General features: G+C 45.5%; 2 protein-coding genes across 11 annotated transcripts in view; both read right to left on the bottom strand.

The window, feature by feature from the left end:
* Positions 1-18,208, bottom strand: part of LOC120949158 (klaroid protein) — a 175,224-nt gene that overhangs the window by 56,254 nt on the left and 100,762 nt on the right. The window lies entirely within an intron of this gene.
* LOC120954006 (rap guanine nucleotide exchange factor 4) overlaps positions 1-18,208 on the bottom strand; it is a 111,812-nt gene that overhangs the window by 38,886 nt on the left and 54,718 nt on the right. For 2 of the 10 annotated variants that reach the window (XM_040374504.2, XM_040374505.2), the window contains exon 2: positions 14,102-14,124. The exons of 7 other annotated variants lie outside the window; for them this stretch is intronic. The gene's annotated coding sequence lies outside the window, so the exon portion shown is untranslated. Of the gene's footprint in view, positions 1-8,666; positions 8,881-14,101; positions 14,125-18,208 lie in introns of those variants that run through there. One more of the 10 variants, XM_040374503.2, reaches the window with a different exon arrangement.

The following is an 18,208-nucleotide window of genomic DNA, read 5'->3' as shown; positions in this document are numbered from 1 at the left end:
CCCCTCCTGTATTCAGTGTGCAACACATGCGAACACTCGTAAAAATATCGCACCATTGTCACGTACTTTCTGTGCTTCATTCTTTTGCCCAAGCTCTCGTGTGGTAGTAGTAGTAGTACATCCTTCCACAAGCAGCAACGAAAGCTACGAAAAGCCGGAGAAAATACTTCCGCCCAACCTGTCCGGAAGGAAGCGATACGCGTTGAGGGCGATCAAAAATATCATCTTATCTGACACAAACGTGTGCACATATATCGGTGTACCGTGCAGGAATGCTTAACAATAAGGACATTCCTGGTGTCCCACAAGGCGCGAATGTCGAGTATTTGTTAGGTCCAATCGCGCTTGGCGGTTATATTCGCGGTATCATGTCGGTAAGCAGCTGCTTTTCAGCCTTCGTTCGTTCAGCAGAGCGTAAGAATAGAACTCTACGATGAATATGAACAGAGCAAGGTATATCACTGCGGACGTTTTTGTGACATTTTGTAATACATTGTATGTCTTTGGAAGATGTAGGATTTCAAACACAAACACAACCCAGCTAGAGAAAGTGTATAATATGGTTGAAAAAACTTCTGTTCAGTTTTGTCTGAAAGATTCTGCAAGTTATTTTGCAGTTCTTTCCTACAGGACGAACCCATGAAACCCATCCTTGCGCAGCCCCTGGAGCCATTGAACTTGACAATTTTGATGCATCCAAGTTGTGTTTTTGTGTATGCGTGTTCGGCCAGTGTTCCCTTACTTCCAAGATAGCCAACGGCACCAAGGTCGACTGGTCCCGTTCGTCCGTCCATCAACCTGTTCACTCCCAGCGGCAGTTATCGTGAAAGGTGAAATTATCGTTAATGCAAAAGTTTCCGGTGCGTTCGGGCAGGTGGGAAAACAAGACCCGACTGACCAACCCTAAGCTAAAAAACACAAAAATCCAACAAAAAAGAAAACAATTTTCCCGCCAACCCTCGACCGGTACGATTGTCGATCGGTTCAAAAACTTCCAACCGTACCGTAAGTAAGTTTCGCAAGATCGGTTCGATAACGATTTGAGGGAATGGTTGGAACCGGCGGCACAATATGCTCTCTTCCTCCGAGCACAACCAGATACTCTCCGCTTGATGAACGGTGAGGAAAAGTGCGTCCTCCCCCTGCGGACGAAAAACGCTCATTTATGTTCTGCACTTCAAAATCGAGACAAACCGGCATCGTCCTGCTCTTCTACACCTCCGGCGTCGGAAGATAATTTTCCACTCCATCGTTTCGGCGGGGCACTTTTCTCACTCTCTCTATCTGTCTATCTCTCGTTTCCTTTTATCTGCATTCGCACAACAGATGGGAAAGCAACAAAAAATATGCTGGAAAGTCGCGTTGCTTTTGGGAAGGCTTTCCAGCTCCAGGTTTTCCGCTGTCGTTCCTTTTTATGCTCCTGTCGGCATCCTTATCTTGTATCTTTTCTTTATTTTCCTCTGCGCACACCGTGAGCCCGCTCGTTAATCTTGCTGAAAGCCAACGATGACGACGCACCGTGCTGCTGCCACCACCATACCATTGCCACCGGGCGGGAGGTAAAGTTGTCAAAAGTTTAAATATTTGTTGTTTTTTATCTCCACTTTTCTTTTCGCTCAATTCTTTTCTCTCTGCCTTAAAACACTTTGCTTGCAACGAAACAAAAAGCTAGGAGAGGCTGCGTTTCCATTCTTCACTACCTCGCTCCCAAACAAATGCTTCATTCTTCATTCGCGCCGCCGTAGGGAAAAAAAGCTTCGGAAGAAGTTTTTCTTGCCACTTTACAGCTAAGGGTATGGTCGGGATGCAAGGCCAAGGTGAAGTTGTACAAAGGTTTTGGGGCTATTTTTGCATACTTGTTGCTAGGTCGTGCGTGGAAATGAAGTTGAAAGGATGGGAGGATTGACTGCGCTGGAAAATCTGATCGAACTAGTTGAATGAGATGATTTTGTATCATTATTGAATCGTTTTAATAATCATTTGAAGACTCTTTCTTTTCGGGAAACAAAAAGGGAATATATTGCTAAAGCCTTGGGATTCATTTTTTTTTTTTTTCATTCCAACATCCAAAACAGATGTATACAATAAATATTTGAACTGCTCAAGGCATTTGTGTCTTGTAATACGTATAAAAAGATATCCAATACCAATCTTCATAGTATGGCTAAAACGGCTTCAAAAGCAGGAAGATTAAGTAGCACATTACACTCTACAAAAACCTGAGTTTATACAATCCGCACTACAAATGCTGCTGAAAATAGCTGCACCTCCACATATTTCAGTCAGCCGGCTCCAGACTTCTTGAAAATGTCTAAATATAGTCCCAAGGTTTGAAATTTGATGAAGCCATCGACACTTTTGCGATGACGTTGTCGCTATTCCTGCATTCCACAGCAAAGCATGCAACCCACAACTTCATTCATGATTTTGCACTGATCAATGGAAACGGTTGCCCAAAATACGCTCATCAACTTCCTATTTCCAATCTAATACGATCGTCCCACACGGAACAAGTGGGACAGAAATAGCGACGTCGTTCGTACGTTTATATCATTTTAATCTCATCCTCAGAACCAAGCAACAGTATGATACAGTACCCAACCATACCCACACCCTGGAGAGCTACTTGGAAAGGAAGATGGCTTCAGGGACACTGGCGCAGAGTGCACAGTAAAGCAGGTAAGATCAAACACCTTTGCCGATGCCGATAGTAATACCGCAGTGTAAAACGAACTCACAAAGGATCGCCCAGCACGACCCACGACGAAGATGAAATGGATTAATTCTGCACCATCCTCCAACGATACCCCCCCTCCCAAATGGAAACGGGATGGCAAGCAAGTGCGAAGCTCAATATCCCAGAAGGAGCTGCTGTGAAACCTACTGATTAATTCTCACCCGTTACCCCGCTGCGCAAATTCGAGCAGTTTTCTGCGTAGTTTTTTGCGTCGTTTTGCGTCAAAAAATACGCAAAAAAATACGCTAGACTTCAGCCAAAACTACGATAGCCGCCCCCTGTGCAAAGCGACGGAAGAAATCATTCCCTTTCGCGCATTTTCTCAGGCCTTCTTTTTCCCTCCTACGGCAAATTTGTCGAGCAGCGTTTCGAGCTACCCGTCCCTAGCACTGCCTCATACCCCTCGCCTGAGCGCGCTGTCGAAGGTTTGGATGTGTTGGTGCGTCAGACGGCCAATCGCTGTCAGTCGTCGTCCGTGCTTTTTCCCTCCATAGCGCTATCTCTTTCACGCGTGTGGTCAATGGTCGCGAGCTGTTGTGGCGCCTAAAAATGCCGTTAACAAACATTGCGGCGATGAAGTTGCATTTTCACAAATCAAACCAAAAAATCGCAATAAGTTCAATCGCTGCAATGTACAAATGACTAAGGAATCGCTAGTTCACGTTGGAGGGTTTGCTGTGCAACGCCCAGAACCCTAATTCCAAGTAGCGCACGCAAGACAGGTGGCCATGGCCGTGCATAGGAAAGCTTAAACCAAATTACATAAAGATTAAGTTTATGAGACACTATGATTTTCCTTTTATATGTTGTAGATTGCACAGATATGCTGAGTCGTATGCGCATTGGTGTGAGTGTGCGTGTGTGTGCACAACTGTCGCCGAATGTGTTTTCTTCCGGAATGTTATGATCCATCGGTCAAAGAAAGGAAGGTGTTCATGACGGTGTTTTTTTTTATTGTGGAGCTGCATCCTTCCCCCTGCCTGCAGCGTATGCATCGGGCAGGATACAGTGTGGCAGTATGCAAGTTGCCCGCTGGATAGGAGCGGGCCCGCGGCACCGCCATCATTCCGCACATCTTAAAAGCATGCCCGTCGTGGGTTCTAACCGCGTATGAACCGTCGGCCGTAGCAAGGGGTGACTATCCGGCTACGTGGTACTCAAGTCGTGAAAAGGCCGGCATGATCGCGTAGACCATTATGCCAATAATAATAATAATAATAATAAGAGGAAGAACTTAGCATAGCAGTCCACCCTCGGGGAAGGTTTTTGTTTTGACTTTGGTGCTGCCGGGTCTACGGATGTGACGCGACAAATGCACGGAATGCACTCGACCAAAACATGAACCTACCGATCCGAACCCATTCCAAGGCAGTGCCGGTCGCACGGCGTTATGATACCGACTCAAAACCAACAAGCCACCAGATTCTGGACGGACAGGTGCAGTATCATACGCGCACCGTAATAAACCAAACCAGAATTCTCTTTTGTATGAATTCAATTCAAGTTTTGTTTCCACTTGCGTCCGCTAGCGGAATTTTAAAGAAATGTGCAACATATCACATGCACGTTTGCCTCGCTCGTTTGTCTTTTTAATACCCCCAGCAGCAGAACCGGTCGCAAAGATGGTGGTGCCAATTAAATGGTTGTATTGTCTCGTAGGTAGCGGTAATCGATCGGGCGGCGTGCAGTGCGTTTTCTAAGAATGCATGGAGTGTTTAGACGCAGCCGGTGACAATGCACGCATCAGAATCAAACAGTTTTGGGGTTCTCGCACGCACACACACACGCGCGCGCACGCATGCACGCGCGTACGCGAGAACGCACCCCCGAACGCGCGTACACGCACGATCGATTTCCTCTACCTTATCGGTAGAATTGCTGGCTTAACTTGTAGCGCATCCTCATCCAAAGCACTGTGAGGGGAGGGGGATCGCGGCATGATAGAGTGGACGGTCACTTTCCCCGCGTTGTGTGTGTGTCGCGACCCGAAAACTCGATATTTTATTGCTACTATAGATCGTGCTACATGATGCTTCGAAGGTCGTTGAAGCATCAAACATGTTCAAATTAAAAAGTATTAGATTAGTGTTAGACGTTCTCCTACGCTTGTTTTAAATAGGCTTCTTCACCCTCAATTGGCAGGGGCATCGAATGGTCTCATCAGCAGCGGCATGAAATAAAATAAACCATCAATACACCGATAACACTTTAAATCCCAAAATGAACCAGCTTCTCCCGCATCGTCAAGGTCAAACACAATAAATAAATGCTAACACCCACCAATAACAATACACAATCGCAATGCACATATATACCAACGCATACACACAATCAGCTGACGGCGAAAGGCACGGGCTGAAGCGCAAGTAAGGCAAGGCAGGGAGGGGAAAGGGATTGAGAGGAAGAGGAGGAAGGAATGGGCGCCAATATTTTTTGAATTTTTCGGCCGTTTTTTTTGTTCCGCCGTCTGAAATAGTTCATCCATTCCTTCAACAGATGGCGCTCGTTCCGCACCTAAAAACTGCAAGAAATACGTCGGCTATCGTAGTTTTGGCTGAAGTCTAGCGTATTTTTTTGCGTATTTTTTGACGCAAAACGACGCAAAAAACTACGCAGAAAACTGCTCGAATTTGCGCAGCGGGAAGCGTAGCCCAGTAACTCTCCCGAGGTCAGTGAAAACGTTGAGACACGCTGACAGTCCAAGCGTCGTTTCGAGCACCAGTCGTGCCGTCACCAGCAGCATGACGACGGCAGCAGACATCAAGATTTTATTGTAAAATACGATCCATCCATCCATTTTGCAGCTTTTTCCCTTGGCCGGTCAAATAGGTGGATAGCTTCAGCGTTGCTCATACGTCCCCCGACAAGGCTGGGCTTCTGCTTGATACTTAGAAAGCAGAGAGTCACTTAGTACCGAATGGTTCCATAAAAAAGCACCCAGGCCGATCTACATAAAATGGCATTATGTCACCGTCAACAGGCAGCACCGTCACCGGGCTGGACATTATATTGATGGGCTTTCCCGTGCCGGGCACGAGTGCTTTCGAGCAGCCTAGCAGAGCTGTTACTTTCGCTGGGCCCTGCAAGGATCGTAGCGAGGCAGATTATTGTGCTGCAACGGTCAGCCAAAACTCCGGGTGGACTGCTGTGATTATGCAGTGGTTTTGTCATTTGGTGCCCGCTCTTCATCTGCCCAACAGTAGGAGTGAATCTTCTACAAAACGTACTGCGGAGTGTGTAATAAGAACGGGATTACCCTGGATAACACAATTTCACATGACGTTTTTAACGATTCAATCAACGGCAGGGAATGCAAAACGTGTGTGTGTGTGTGTGTGTAGGATGGAAAGATGATACGAGTAGACATATTAAAGTCGGTGCCTTTTGCCGTTAGCTCGAAACGTGCACCCTCCTTTAACGAAGCCAGCAAAGCTACACGGTGCCGATGTGCATGCACTTCACGACGCCCGATGCACTTCACTCGGCAACTTCAATCAGAATCAATCAAGCGCCACAAGTGTAACGCAACCCTAATAAGCGCACAGACACTGATGGGGTTGGGGACGTGCCGGCATTCTGGGTGATCTTTCCACATCCATCTGCGGATGGAGATGGAAAAGCTTCTAAAGCTAGTTGGCAAGGTATTCCCACTCCCACCCGGCGCACTGCTTTCCTTCATGACTGATTAACGGTGTTTGCATTTGGATTGCGCGTCTCTCTTACTTGCACTCGGAAGCGTACCACGTCACAGCAGGTTAGCTGAAGTGAGGGGAGATTTAAAATATTCTCATCTTTCCAGCAGCCATTCCTTCCGGTGATTCTACGAATTCCATCAATTTACATGGCTGAGATGGAGGTGAGAGTTCTGTTCCCAGTGGGTCAGGTTCATCGTTACCTCAATAAAGTGATTCCTCACTGTCGTCTTCTCGTCTTTTCTTTGGAAATGAAACGAAAGACCCACAGTTCCCACTCTAGGTCTCGAGTGTCCAAGCGCGTCTTCATGATTTCCGAAAAATGGAAAACGGCAGGATATTATTTTCCTTCCCGGCAAAACCGAAAGACAAAATTGATGGTGTTTATAATGTTCACCCATCCATTACTTTTATGGGAATGGTGTTTTTGTTGCTGTGTTATTGCTGTTGTCCTTCTCTACGCTGCCCTCTGGTCCATTTGCAAAATAGACACTGGCATGCAAGGAAACATTAAAGGGAAATTGAAACCGAACACAAAGCTCGCCGGACTTTGCCTTACCTAGGCGAAAAAGTTAGAACACACAGCCCTTCCCGGAAACCGTCCACCTGGGTGATTATTATTTTTTTGTACCTTTCATTGTGTGCTTGCTGGTCCGCAGAGAATATCGATAAAACCAGCATACAAAGGCTCTGCTTTCGGGACACAACCCCATGGACAGGGAATGATAATGTAAAGTGGCGCCCTCTGTGTAGCGAGTGCGTCAGTAGGGTCAACTGCCGGTGTGCGTTCTGGGGGGTTGCAAAAAGTGGGGTTAGAACTTGACAGTTTTACAGCATCCGGGCCGGAGTTGTCGAACGGGCTGCTGATGCCAATTTAAGTTGGAAGTACCGAGTATGCCAGTACCGAGGGCGCTGGGAAAGTTTCTACCCCATTTTGTGAGTTATTAGTGGCTTAAAAGTTGCATTCATAAAGCTCCGGGAACTTCTAGGAAAGGTATGAATTTCTAGCATAGTGATAGTGTTCATTTACGAGCTTCATATCAGTTTGTCGCTCGATTTGCTCTCGCAAAAGGGCAGTAGTGTTATATTACTAAGAATTTATTTAGCGTTGTACTAGTACTGTTGATACAGAGGGTTTCAGCAGATATGATACCTGACGCATTCTTTCTGAACACATTGTGACGTTATGTCATAATATTTCACATAACAAATAAGGGATGAATGTATCACTCGATGTCCCACAGAGGCCAGAAAGTATTCCAACTTCATCAGATCATATAAAAATCCTTGTAAAAATAATGCTTTATTTTGTTAATGTTTAAAAATCTCTAAAAAATATGAACTTTAATAAGAAACATCACTCAAAAACCAGAAAAAACTAGAAAATCCAATCAATTTAGAACACTAATCACAAAATTTCCACACCTCGAACTGAACAATTGCACTTTGATACAACCTCCTCGGCTTGTCGAACAAAGAATCTCACTCCGGCAGGGCACAAAAACATAAGAGAAAAACACAGAAAACCAATAGTAACATCCGCCAGGTTTTCATCAACACGACCCACGAGAGGCGCACGAATAATTAGCACGTTTTGTTGTGTCGCCCGCACGTTCCACCACATCACACAAATACAACCAAACACACACCCGTACGCACACGTGCGCTACAGATAAGCGCCTCCCCCGGAGTACTAGTACCACACTGGGAGAGGAAACCTTCCGCGATAGAAGTAACAGTTCGCGGGGGCCACAGATTCAAGTGCGCGCCCTGAGCCTGAAGCTGGTTGAAGAGATGCAGAGGCCAAATGTGGGAAAATTACAACGAGGCTTAGGTTGGTCACTCGATGTCACGCCGCGCTGGTGACAGACAGGATGGCCTGACAGCTACGATTTGCAACGAAAACAGGTTGACGGTGTTTGCTGCTGTACTGGACAATTGGCCTTCACCTTCACTGTTCACGCGCAAGGAGAAAAAAAAATGGCCCGGCACAGAATCACAATCACATTTTACACGCCAAGCCTAGACACTTTCATTTTTTATTAGCGCCTCGTGCTCTGCTCTGTCCAGCAACGCTGTAAAACGGACTGGACGACGATGGAACTTTGATTGCCATGTTGGTGTTGGGAACACGAAAATTCTGGCAGTTTAATCTGGCCAGGTTTTTTCCAATACACTGAACCGTTATTGTACCAGTATTTGGTGTGTTTTTTGTGTCTTCACTTTTGCGTGCCAACCTGTGAACGGGAATTGTCTTCAGGATTCGTTTACAAATAAATATCTAATCCCATTCGCAAAAACAAGCGCTTCTACATCTGCGTTAGAACGTATACAACGCAGACAGTACTGCATCAGACGCAATTTCGAGCTTAGAGCGAAACATCTGAAACAACGCGCGCACGCTAGCCAACGTTACACCGACCGGATCGCACAGTTGACACTGACTAATGGCGTGACGTGACAGTGTCGCGTTATCATTGCTCCCCCCTAAGCTCGTGGATCTCCACACCACATGCTCTCGCACGCGTTTCACATCTCGTTCAGGGTGGGTTTTTTACTACTCTCTCCCTTAACACACACATCAACACCTGCGAGAGTTTGTGTGGCGACCTGTAGGTACACCTTATCTAACAGGGCGACACATTAGAGCGGTGCGCTGTTTGTTGTGGTTTTGTGGAGTGTTTGCTGGACCTGCCCGAGAAGCTGAACGGAAGGAAACTGTCACAATCCCGGCTCACGTTGATCTTGTTTCGATCGCTACGCTACGCATTTGCGCACCGTGTTGTGTGTTGCGCAAACATATAGTTTCGCACGTGATTTAAGCGGTTTGGGTAAACGATTACCGCGCAGTAAACGTAGCGTTTGGAAACGCACGAAGAGTGATAAACTTAATCCAGTTTAACAAATTTCCCTCCCCACTGTACCAAACAACTATTAATTACACATACATTACTTTTCTTTTCACAACATTTTGAATAAGCTTGCCAAAACAGAAACATGGCGCGCGTGAGTTTGCATTATTAATTTGGGTGCTGGAAACCTCACACACGCGACCCCAAATACCGCTCTCCAGTGCTATTTTTCGACCATAACAACGGACGTATTGCAAACAATGCAAAATTGCAACAAAAGCGGAATGATCGTTGCAGGACGGGCGCGCGTATGCAAATCTCGTCGCACGCGGCCCATTCCCTATTCCACGCCTCCGGGGCCTCAGTATAGTTGGTTAAGCCGCGCAAATGAACGCAACCAAGGCGAGAATTGTGATTCGCGGGGTGACAATTCGGGTGCGCGAGTGCTGCAATCGATTGTTATGTAAATATGGGATGCAAAAGCCTCGGGCTGCGGGTGCCGCGCGTATGGTTTACGATCCGACGCACGAGGCAAGGGTGGATAAGTAATTATAAATTATTCATCGCTTTCGAGAGCAGCGGAAATTGCAGCGCACCAAGGCCGGGCAATTTTGCATCCGGAAAGGTGCTTTGCTGTGCCGGTTGAGGGTCGTAGTTGTCTGTGTGTGCGGGTAATCTGGTGGTGATGTGGGATGAGGAAATAAGAGAGAGAGAATATCTCCAGCATGCAGCGAGCGCACACTCTTCCAGCAACGAAACATCAAGATGAATACGACACGCGAGACGAATGATTTAGATTTACCCACCCGATTATAAAACGCAAACTGCGTCCATCGAACAATGTAAGGCTGAAATGACATCATTCAAATTTAAGCGATTATTTTGTCACAATTTTGTGCTCACAAAATATACAAAAAAAACAGCTCCACCCGATCCGATCAAAAGCATCCAGGCATCATTAATCCCTTCATAATACCTTCATTATGCTGCATTAAACAATGATGGTTTGTGTGTTTTGTTACTGCGCCTTTTTTATATTTTCAAACACAAACTTTTCATCACCGTGGAGCACCGTGGGCCTGTCTGCGTTGGGTGACGCACATGAGATGAGGCTTTTGGGGGCAAAGCGGATGATAACAACAACACAAAAAAGTACAAATAACAACATGAAACCCTACACCTACAGGAGGAGCGCGGGCGCGCGCGCGACGATACCTTAGCATGGGGTATGGTGACTAAGCTACAGGTATGTAAGCAGATTACATGCCTGCACGAGACAGCGTGGGAGAAATAATAACAAAACACGCAAAAAACGATTACCAAAACGGAGAAGATAGATGGAACAAATGGTAGACGATGATAATGGAGGCAAGATTGGGCGTTGGAAGCTATTGGGAATGGGAATATGCATGCTTGTGTTTGGTAGTTTGGTCCATCATTTGGACCTGTCATTGGTGAAGTTGGACATGAAAGCTTTGCATATTCTGACATTAAACTTTAAGCCCAAAAACTCATCCAAGCAATCCTTGTCTATTGGTCGAAAAGCTTATCATCTATACTCTGAACATTTCTCACAAAATCAAAGGTCTCCAAGGGATCTAAGGGAACTCATCTCAAAAGCCTGGACTTATTCTGCACAACCTATAGTGAAAGGTTCATTTCCCTTGGGTGCAATTCACAAATTTGTCATCTGTCCAACTTCTGAATCTGACAAAGCCTTTCCGAATCGTTTCCTACTCCCTTCAGCCAAACGAGAACATCTCCCCTGCAGCTACTGCATTCATCCAAACTCAACAAGCTGCTGCATCGTTCCATACCGACGAAAACCCCATCATTTCCAACGCTTCCGGACAGTGCTGGATGATTCCTAGTGCCTCCCAAAATATCATTACTTCGTACTACGCTTGCATTCATTATGAGTTTGCGTAGCTCTTCACAAACTTCACTTCACTGCTCAAATAAACGTGCACTGCGGGTCCGGTTTGTGCTGTGCCAACGGAAACCTTCCCTCCACTGGGTGTCTACTATTCTGGACTATTTTTGGGACGAAATACTGGGCGCTTCAATTCATACAGAAACGTTGCCTTCAAACTCATCGCCCCAAAAAGGGATGCAGTTAAGCATGGATGAACTAAGCAATGCCACATCCGTGGGAAGATTAGTTTCATTTGTGCTTCATTCGGGGACGGGACCCAAACTTCACTCGAAGCTCTTTTTACTGCCCCGTGGACAAAAAGGTCCTTTCTATGACACCTGTGTCCCGATGCACCGCTTCACCTGCATATCGCACCATCGAAGGTGCCATGGTGCCATAATGAGGTGTTGACGATGAGCCTTTTTGCGCTTGAATGGTTTCACTCACACAGCTACACCTACTAAATGCTAAAGCTTCACATTTTGCATCAAATTTGCACTCGATCCGAGATACGGCACCGAGATACAAATCGATTACCTTTTATTTGCTTCCATCTCCATTTTGCTCCTCACTGCCAACTGCACTCTCTGGTTGGGAAAGTTCAGCCTTCGTGACTCGCGTTGGGTGAAAGGCAACTAGGTGCAACTGGTAGCACACATGCACCTGCACCCAGGTTTGCATGCGCTTTCCTGGCAAATACACGAGCCAACAGGTCATCTCTCACAGTCTCTCGGGAGGGCAGGATGTGTGCACCTCGATGTGTGTCTCATAAATACCGATGTCCATCCAGCTTTCTCCGCTTGGACGGTTTTGAATAGAATCAGCCTTTCTATACCTGTGTGATTAAACTCCACTGCTTCCACTGCCAGAGCTGCATAGGCACACGTACAACATTTGTAGTCTCGATAATAGAATGTCCGCTCGGGCGCTGAAATGATGCAAGGATGTTTTGCAGCACATCCTGACTACACTGAAAGCTGACCGAAGTGCATCATCGTTCGGATGTTGAATGCTGAACTTTATGCTGTGCTTTGCGTGCACCATTCTGCTGGTCAACATTCAACCAGCAATGACATTGCAATGAAAACTGTCTTCCAAGAGTACGAACGTTCGACGTTGTTGTTTGCAGTGGTTGATTCGTAGAAACTGTGCATTGAAAGATGACTTGCTGTACAAACAAATTTGTTGGAATAGGTTGGCAAATACGAGCGTGTTGTTCCGATACTAAGAAAGCGCTAGGCCTTACACAATACATACGAATCCTACGAAAGCAAGATTGTGCATGGTTTAATAATATTCTATTATATTATAGTTGAATCTAAAGCTATTGTATTGCTTTCTGCTCTAAAAGATGTTTTTGAATTCCCTTTAATGCTATCGCTTTCAACCGTTGTAAAAGCGCACCCAGATGCCCATCATTTACGACCACCACCCCGGTCAGGATCTCAGGAAGCAATAAATTACATTCCAACAAACGCCCAACAAACTCCCCAATCAATGGCTTCTCCCGCAGGCGTTGCTGGTTGTTGGCAGATTGGCATATTTCAGCTCGATAATCATTTCCTGGGCCGCCTGGAAGGAGAGGTTGTGCAACGATACCGAACGGAAAGCACAAATATTACATGCATACCAACTCACACCGATAACAAAACGACTGCCAATAAAACAGCAAATCGATGCGCTTGTTATACTAGAAACGCTCTATATCTCAAGTCCTCTTCTTAACGGTCGGTACAACTATCACATGCCGTTCTACCTGAACGCTCGCTGTTGTCAGTTCCTTCTGCCCGATCGCGAACAATCAACAAGTATTTGCCCTTGTTTACCGTTTGCGTAATTGGCTCCCTTCAACGGTACCGACATGCCCGTCACATCATCAACCAAGTGTGGCTGTGTGTGTGTGTGTGTTGATTCTTAAGACACACGCTTCCGTTTTCCGGACCACTCCCGGGGACGCTCAAGAACACATCTAGTGGCTGTCGTTGTGATAAAGCTAATCTTCTTCATTGCCCACTGTTGCGCCCCGTCAACGGGAACCGGAAACGCTACCGGGAACCGCAGCGAGCAAAACGCAACGGGAACCTATAACGCCTTTCCGCCCGATACCACCAGGCACAAAGGTTCGTTTGATAAATAATTAACGAACCTCTCTCGATCGGGAAAGCCTTCCTGTGCCTTCCGTGGGCTGTCTTTTGCACAGTAGTAGTGCGCCAGCATGCGAAGTGAATGCTCTACGTTCGCATTCACAACGCTGCGCCACCACACTAAAAATGGCAAAACTCCACCCAACTGGTCACTGGATTATCTCCCAAACGAGCCGTCCCCGCCAAAAATAATAAAAAAAACAAGCCGCCAATATCTAACGACCTGGTCGACGCTTTTACGTTCACTAATTAGCAGAAGATTAAGCGGGAAAGTGACGACCTGTCCAAGGGGGAGAGTTCGTTTCGAATTCAGCGAAAGTTCAGTGGATTGACCGATGGTCCACGGGTTTTGGTCCCCCGGGCCCCAAAAGGCTTTGTGTGACATCAGTGATGGGGATGGGAGAATCGCGGGAAAGCAGGCTGATAAGCCGGCCGAAAGAGCTAATCAAGATCTTTACAGCGTTAATCATCTGCACGCTGCAGGGCAAAGGCCGTCGGAGGCTAAAAGTGAGGCAACATGACGGTGACAGATTTATGTGATTGTCTTCGTATGCCATTTTGGTAGTGATGATTGAAAGATTAGATTGAGATTGTAGATAAAAATGAGTTGAAATTGTGGAATAAAGTCTCAAATCTCAAAAGCGAGAATTGCCAGATTTTATGTAACTTATCGTTAGAAATGAAAGATCCATTATTTTGGCAACAGTAATGTCTTTTATGCAACACGTTGCAGGATTTCATAATTTGTTGAGGCTACTTACGTTGCCGTATTTGAACGTATTACCTGTAACGAAAAGATAAATAAGTTATTAGTGATGTATATTTATTTAAGCTTATTTTGTCATAATTTTGTGTTTTTCTATTGTTATCATAAAACATAGTTGTCGATGCACAGAATGAACGATTAGTTGGCCTACTTGCTTTTTATGAATTGCTCAATAAGGCGTTACAATACAACCACTGCAAAATTAACCTCAAAATACACTGTCTATCTCTTAACGCGGCTTTAATTGGTACCAAATCACTCTAACACTCATTCAATTATGATCCCATTATCTGAACGCAGCATTTACAAAAAACCGGAATGCACTTTTAGTACCTCCCAGAGGGCTCTGGGAGGTTGATAAACCCGTGGGAAATCATCCCTTACGCAAACACAGCCTCAAAATGCATCAATCCACCTTCCCCCTTCACAAAGCGTGCAAAACAATCATCTCGCAGCGGCCATTTGATGCTCAACAAACTCGCTCAAACAATTGAACACAAATTTTCTGAAAGTAAAAAGCGCGATAAAGAAAAACCGATTCGCAGCACTGTTTTCCGGCTCATCGAACCGCGGCCGGGGTGAGTAGTTCATGCCAAACCGCTACACCGTGTTCCCCCCATATATCTTACTGTGCGCACTTGAGTGTCCGTGAACTTTGCGGTCGCTTTCGACGGGGTTTAGAGAAGTGCTGTCAATAAAGACGATAAAAACAACAGCAAGCAAGCTGCAGCAACGTTCGAAAACGGCGCCATCAAAGCAGTTTCCGCTAATTAGACGGTTTGCACAGACACACACAGACACATAAATAAGACAAAATAGAAGATAATGCAAGTGAAGACAAGAAAACATACGCCCACAGAAGTAATGGTTAAATTATTCCTCTTCACTGCAAAAAGTCCCGGGACGATGCTCTTTGGTTAATGATTTTTTTGGGGTAGGAAATGCGTCGGCAGGTCGTGATCGAAGTGCTGTGGCTGATGCTGCAATAAACCATGCGCAACCGAGTGGTTTATGTTTTTGGTCGTGAGGTCATTGCCGTTGTACGAGCGACGCGTCAACTCACCCACGCGGCACCCTGCCCCCCTCAATCTTGACGTTTCTAATTGGTTTCGACGGCAACACAACCACACATAGACACACACAATTATCGCATCGACGACACTCAACGCGCGACGCTCTGCACAAAATCACAGCAAGCCATGAGCGATGAGAAAATCATAAAACAATCATCATAACCACCCACAAACACGCCAACGACAGTCACTATACCGTTCGTGTGTTCATGTGTGTGTGTCTGACTGTGTGGGGGTGTTGAGATTTATGCTCAAAGCTGCAGAAGCACTGTTCTCCATCCCCAACAGAAGAAGAAGCACGGATTTAAAATGAAAATAAAACAACAAACGGATCTTCTGTACGACTTGCGACGATCTCACGCCTAATGCTCACACTACAAAGTACAAGCCCACCGGCAGCGATGGCATGACGGCAAAGAACCATCCCACCATCGAGAGGCAACTGTCAACGGCAGGGCGTTCGCGGGGGTAATCACCTGAATGCACCAGAAGAAACGGGGCACGGTTAGTGCGCGAGTGAGCCTACTGTTTCCCACTTTTTTTCTTTTCCGCGTTTCAGACGCGTGCAGACGGGTGGAAAATTTGTTGCAATTTTTCTGCAATCTTCCACACCGGGGGATTGTTGCAAAGATGTGCGGGAGCCTGTGGAAATGGAGGCTTTCAGAAAATGGTGCATTGAAAAATTATGCTACCTGCTTTTCAGTTTAGCGTTACTCCTTTTTCTTTCTCGTTGTTTGCATGGACATACTGCTCGACGTTGCGTGCAGAATGGGTCCCTTGATTGAGGCTTTGTTTTCTTTATAAAGCTTGCATGCTCGACTGAGAATGTTGAAAACACTGTGAGACCAAAAAATATTTTTTGATAATATCATATAAGTAAAAAGATATCAACTACCAGCGTTCGAACACGCCATTAAAGTTTTTAAAAGCTTTTTTGGTATACTTTTGCACAACTATTCAGTACAACTTTGATACCTCCATAACTTATAAGATTAAAACATTCAATAACATAAAGTTGAAAAATGTAATTCAGGTTAATAGAAATACGATTTTTATCATTTGAAATCTGTCCCAATCACACCGTGGGCAAACGGTTTTTGTGACAAAACCCCGCGACAAACAAAGCATTTTGATTGCGGAATTGCATCGTGTCGTTTGAAAGGAATGCTTCCCGCGTTGTTCTTAGCAATCGAGACGGGACTAATCGTGAGCAGTCGTTGTTTATTCGTAAACTGTCTCGACCCGTCATTACAGAGCCTGAAACCCGCCGTGACAGTATATACGGTGAGCGGGCAGGCAGCCAGAGCTGCATCTATTGTTTGTCTCTACCGCTTGCCGGTGCATTGGGAAGCGAAAATGGTAACCATCGATGGATGAAATGTGCTGCATTGTATGAGCCACTTACGGGCTTTGTCGCAACGAGCTTTGGGACAGACACGAGCGAGACAAAAGTTGAGAAATTGTCGAGCGATGAATGGAACGCCAAAGTGCAGTTGGTTGCAGTTTTGTGGAAATTTGTGGATGTGCTCAGTTCACTCTTGAATGTCTGGAATTAACACAAAAGGGAACAGTTAGCTATGTTCTGTTGCTACATTAAACAATGCATGCTAAATAGCTGTTGGCTTGGGTAAATTTGAAGAGTTTGATTCGCCTTACAGTATGCAATACGCAGTGCAAAGCCAAGTTAATTAATCTAAATGTCAATATCACCTTATCAAAACATGGTACATGATCAAACAAGTCACCGATAATACAGATGTACAGTGTTGTGCAAATAATATAATTAAATCCTTACAATTAGCTCAATTTAATCTGTGCAAGCAACACACTTCATTATTCAAAAGCTCATTATCTGGGTAGCCTTCCGGTGCTGTTCATAAATTCCACACCAAATAACATCATTACCGTCTCAGATTGATGTTGGACAATGCATTACTGTCCATCTTAATCCTTCCCAGCGGCGAAACACACGCGAGCGCCATGAAATTATCCTTTGGTGGACATTTACTTATGTGTTGTCCAAACCAGCTACAAATGCCCTGAAGTACACTTCCCGCCAGCCACCAACCACCAACCAACCAACCATGCTCTTCATTCTTGTCCCCGAGGCATTTGTACTTGCTTAACTTAAATGAATAAATCGATCGACCAGAGCACGCAACGCCCAAAGCCCTAATGACGGGGAGGGTCGTGTCAGTGTTGTTGTTAGTGCTAGCAGAGACGCTTGTTTCCCTTGGCTTGGGACGGTTTTGTGGCGAGTGCCGCGTAGCCACTGCACGTCTGTCAACCGATGCCGGTCATGCATGTAAATGGCAATGCAATTTCCCACTCACAGGAGTCAGCCAATACACACACACATACTCGGCCGTGTCCTGCTGAACACGACCACCATGCAAGTGCGGGAGGGATTCGATGAAAGCCAACAGCACACGATAAAGTGTAAATAAGGGCAGGAATAATGTTGCTTCAACGGTGGCTAACTACGGAAGACACACAAATCCTCATGGGGCATGGTCAAGTTATAGTTCACATGCAGATGCGAATAATGCTCTACGTATAGAATACGTAGAGCCGGAGAAAGTAAAACATGGCCATGAACAAAAGAGAAACTAATCATACTTTCAGTACTATTGTCAACAAATCGCTTTACTAGTATCCATGGCCTTACGATGATGATCCGTTCAATGTATGAAACTCATTAAGCAGAGAAATGAAGATACTTTAACGGATATTTAAGATTAGCAGTTGCCTTAACTTCAACTCTGTAGAGCAACGTTAAGTTTATGTTTACTTTTTAAGTACATTTCCGGTTTAAGTTACACCCCAATGTTCTTCGCTAGATTTGGCGTGGGAGCTGGTGTGCTCGAGATGTTTATTTATTCATATCAACACCTCGTCATAGAAATTTTCCACAGCTCCATCTCAATGTTTCTATTTTCCAACCAACAGCTGTGACCGGCATGTTTGATGCACTCAAACAGATACATTTACATAGCTCTGCAAAGCTGTAGACAGCTCCACTACTACAT

This window comes from Anopheles coluzzii, chromosome 2, assembly GCF_943734685.1.
Source record: "Anopheles coluzzii chromosome 2, AcolN3, whole genome shotgun sequence".
Taxonomy (NCBI): domain Eukaryota; kingdom Metazoa; phylum Arthropoda; class Insecta; order Diptera; family Culicidae; genus Anopheles; species Anopheles coluzzii.
Note: the sequence above shows the minus strand (reverse complement) of the source record. Positions and strands in the feature narration are given on the sequence as shown.